We start from the raw sequence: 4,720 nt of genomic DNA, 5'->3' as shown, positions 1-4,720 counted from the left end.
TGACTTTCAAAAAGACATTGCTTCAATTGCAGAAGCATTGGAAAAATAAAACTAGCAGGCAGCCAGGCGTGGTGGCTCACACCTGTAATCTCAGCATTTGGGGAGGCTGAGACGGGCAGATTGCTTGAGGCCAGGAGTTCAAGACCAGCCTGGTCAACATGGTGAAACCCCATCTCTACTAAAAATACAAAACTTAGCTGGCCTTGGTGGTGCACACCTGTAATCCCAACTACTCAGGAGGCTGAGGGATGAGAATCGCTTGAACCGGGAGGCAGAGGTTGCAGTGAGTTGAGATCACGCTACTGCACTTCTGCCTGGGCGACAAAGCAAAGCAAGACTCTGTCTCAAATAAATAAAACCAGCAGACAAACTATATGTACACACCAGATTGCATAAGAAAAGTCACCACCAGCCACAGACCACTTGTTATCGCAGTGCCTCTTTCTAGATCTCTTGCCTCTGACTTCTTGTCTTCCTACCCAGCACCACCTCGAAATCCACCAGGGCTGAAAGTAGCCTGAGCAGAGGAATCTCTGGCCCCTAGACTTCCTCAGGAAACCCTTCACAGGTCCACACGGGGGTCAGACCACAGTGGGAAACTGGCCCTCGACCACAGACCGCCACACTTTCTGACAACATCCCCTACCTTTTCTACGTCTCTTTCCTGCTGGTGTTCAAATTCTGATAACTGTATATTTGTGGCATTCAATTCAGATTTTAGGAAAAAAACAGTTCTCCGAGTGACAATAATATCACTCAAGCCTTAATATTGATTCCAGTGATGAGAAAATAATGAAGCAATGGGGCTCCCTTCCCATTTGCCTGCGGGGCCCCTGAACTCCTAGGCATTTGCCTTGCTGTCTGTGAGCAAACTTCCTTTCCAGCCACAGCCAGAAGCTGAGACTTCTCCCATCTGCGTGATGCATCATGTACATTGCTAGAAGAGAAAAGGACACTGGTTTCCTAATAACAGTTGTTCATCAAGAAAACACTATTTTTTCCTATAAGGAAATTTTAGGGCTACATAAACCAAAAACCTATATATTTTCAGAAAACCCAAGGAGGCTTCGAAACCTTTCCAGTTTAACAAATACTTCCAGAATTTGCTGTGTTACTGGCTCTGGTGTATGTCCTGACATAGAGTGATAAAAAGATTAATGAAATACTCTGTTATCAAGGAAACTACAGTCTAGAAGAGGAATAAGACAAGCACATAAGAACTGTTCTATGAGACAAGTATGTGTGCCCTGAGAGAGAGACAGCTGAAGCTGTATCCAGGAACATGTATTTTCAGAAGACTTATCTTCCATAACACTATAAACCGACCAGCTAGCTTACTTACCAAGACTGACAGCTTCCTCATCAAGGCTAGCTTCGGGGATGTGAGGGTGATGTGCCTGCGACAACTCTCACCCCATTGATCGCCAGGGTTGATGCGGCTGATCTGGCTGGCTAGGTGGGTAACCCCTTCCTCCCTCACTGCTCCATGTGCATCCCTCCCAAAGCTGCGCACTCGGTCGAAAGGGACCACCATCCCCGATAGAGGAGGACCGGTCTTCAGTCAAGGGTGTATGAGTAGCTTCACTCCCCTGCTGGAACCTCGAAACAAGCTCTCAAGATTAGCTTTGGGACTCTCACTGCACTGTGCACACAGTCCTGTGCCCAAAGTTCTTGTATCAGGAACTCTGCCCAGTCTTAAGACCTACTTCAAAATCACCCAGCCCAGGCCCCAAAACCTGACATTCCCCTTCTGAGGCACTGCTAAGTCTTTTTCAAGGTGGTGTCCTCCCTGACCAGAGTAAGCATAACAACCTTGGCTTTGCTTGACCAACAAGTTACCTAGCTGTTCCTTTTGTAAGTCAACAGTCAACACCCCTTTCTTCTAGTAAGCAGACCCCTATTATCTGAGATGATTTTCATTCCACGTGGTTGAACTGGAGCTTCTCCTCTATGCCCCTGGCCACAGTGGTTACCTCAGAAATGGACATATTACCTGGGCTGGTTCAAACAAGTCTTAATAAAGGGTTTGGTGCTTGGGATGGGGTGTTGCAAATATCTAAAGCTGAAATGTGGAACCAGCTAAATCAAGGGAAGGGATGGGGTAGATAGAATTTTCTCATCCCTGACCTTATGGGGAAAGCAAAGCAACTGATTATGGTGCTATATCTGGGGCCTCAGACCATTCAAGTCGGCTGTTTGGGAGAAGTGAAAGACGCGTGCCAGGGTCTGAATTTGTTAGCTACCTCTTAATGGCTTTGCTAAGATATTTTAGGAAAGGTGTAAGCTTCCAGCCGAGCTGGTCCATTTGAAGGTATAAAGGAAACAGCTTCCGTAATAATAATAGCTCGCTTTCATTGTGTGTTATGTGCCAGATGCCATTCTTAACACATCACATGAATTTCCTCAATTTTTTGCAACAATTTCACAGAGTGGATACTATTGTTATCACTATTTTACAGATAAAGGAAAAGGCCTGGGGAGATGAAGTAGCCTAACCAAAGCTACAGCTAGAAAGTAGCAGAATTGCCAGGCGCGGTGGCTCACGCCTGTAATCCCAGCACTTAGCACTTCGGGAGGCAGAGGTGGGCGGATCACAAGGTCAAGAGTTTGAGACCAGCCAGTTCGAGATCAGCCTGGACAACATGGTAAAACCCCATCTCTACTAAAAGTACAAAAATTAGATGAGCGTGGTGGTGCACGCCTGTAATCCTAGCTACTTGGAAGGCCGAGGCAGGAGAATCACTTGAACCTGGGAGGCGGAGGTTGCAGTGAACTGAGATCCCACCACTGCACCCCAGCCTGGGCGACAGAGCAAGACTCCGTCCTGGGGAAAAAAAAAAGAAAGAAAGAAAGTAGCAGAATTGGGAAGCGAAGTCTTGCTCTAGAGTCCATGCCTTTCACCCTTTTGCCTACAGCCAGCAGACTGCAGAGGATCAGACAACATGTGCCTGGCAGAACTATAGGAGCCAGGTTCTCTGCCTTAAAACGGGGTGAACAGCCAGAACTATAGTAAGATCGGGCTCCTGGAGGAGGCAAAGTAACAGAGTGGGGGCCCTGGCGTGGTGGTTCACACTTGTAAATCCCAGCACTTTGGGAGGCCGAGGTGGGAGAATCGTTTTTTGAGACCAGCCTAAACAATGTAGTGAGCGCCCATCTCTACAAAAAAAAAAAAAAAAAAAAATCAATTACCTGGGTGTGGTGGCAAGTGCCTGTGGTCCCAGCTACTCAGGAGGCTAAGGTGGGAGGATCACTTGAGCCCAGGTGACCGAGGATGCAGTGAGCTGAGATTGTGCTATTGCACTCCAGCCTGAGTGACAGAGCACGACCCTGTCTCTAAAAACAAGAAGGAGGAGGAGGAGGAAGAGAAGAAGAAGGTGAAAAAAAGGAAGAAGAAGAGGAAATAGGGTGGGTATTTTATTCCCCAAACACCTCCTGCCACACAGAAGTAATCATTTCTACTAATGCAGCATTCCCTGGGATGTAGTCTGGGAACGGCAGGCCCCTATGGTTTCAGACTATCCCAAAGCTAGAGAGAGACTGACACCATCAAACTGAAAGTGGAGGCACGGACAGGAAGCCTGTGGCTAACAGACAGACATAATAAAGATGGGCTCTAAGTTAAAGAAACTGGGATCCTCTAAATCTGGGCCTTTATCCTATGGAGTTGCTGGAGATAGGATTTACCAGCATCTGAGTTTTCATTTATTTATTTTTTAATAGAGACAGGGTCTCATTGTATTGCCCAGGCTGGCCTTGAACTTCTGGGCTCAAGCAATCCTTCCACCTCGGCCTCCCAAACTGCTGGGATTACAGGTGTGAGCCACCGTACCCAGCCCTAAATGGGTTTTTAAAGTTTTCTTGCCAAGGAACTGTTGATGGCCTACAGACGGGAGCCTGGGATCCCTGGCCTCCGCGGAAGCGTTAGGGCTCCCCTCCACACACCTCCTGTAACCACGCCCACAGCAAGAAGGGGCCACGTCACCCCCACGCAGGTCAGCCATGGAACGCGCTGCTGCAAAGCAGGACCAGACGCTCCCAGACTGGCTCACTCGGAAACCAACTCCTCCACCAGCAAGAGAAAGGATACCCTTTAGACCAGTGACCACTGTATGTAGTTTTCCCTTCTCCTTTCTCAAATGACAGTTTGTAACCTACAGTGCCTCAGTTTCCTCAACTGTAAAGTGGGGGATAATATTTGTACTTACCACATGGGATTCATGTGAGGATTAAATAATTTAAATTTAAAAATGTTTAGAATAATTCCTGGCAAAAAAAAAAAAAGTGCTCAGTTAGATTTGGGTGTCGCTCTGCTGGGTTAGCCATCCTCCTTCTCCTCCATCAGCGTGTCCTGAGTGTGTAGGAAATGGTTGTCCATTTATTTGTAGATTTTTCTTGAGTTGGGGTCTTGCACTCTTTGCCCAGGCTGGAGTGTGGTGGTGCAATCAGAGCTCACTGCAGCCTCAAACTCCTGGGCCCAAGCAATCCTCCTGCCTCAGCCTCCCAAGTAGCTGGGACTACAGGCATGCACCACCATATTGGCTAATTTATTTTATTTTTATTTTTTGTAGAGACAGGATTTCACTGTTGCCCAGCAGGTCTCAAATTCCTGGCCCCAAGCAATCCTCCCACCTCAGGCTCCCAAGTCGCTTCACCCATTTCCTCCCAGTCCTGGCACAGCCCTGCATACATAACTGATACACAGAACTTAGATAACAAAAAG

Source organism: Chlorocebus sabaeus, chromosome 11, assembly GCF_047675955.1.
Source record: "Chlorocebus sabaeus isolate Y175 chromosome 11, mChlSab1.0.hap1, whole genome shotgun sequence".
Classification (NCBI taxonomy): Eukaryota; Metazoa; Chordata; class Mammalia; order Primates; family Cercopithecidae; genus Chlorocebus; species Chlorocebus sabaeus.
The sequence above is the reverse complement of the archived record's forward strand: the minus strand, read 5'-3'. Positions refer to the sequence as shown.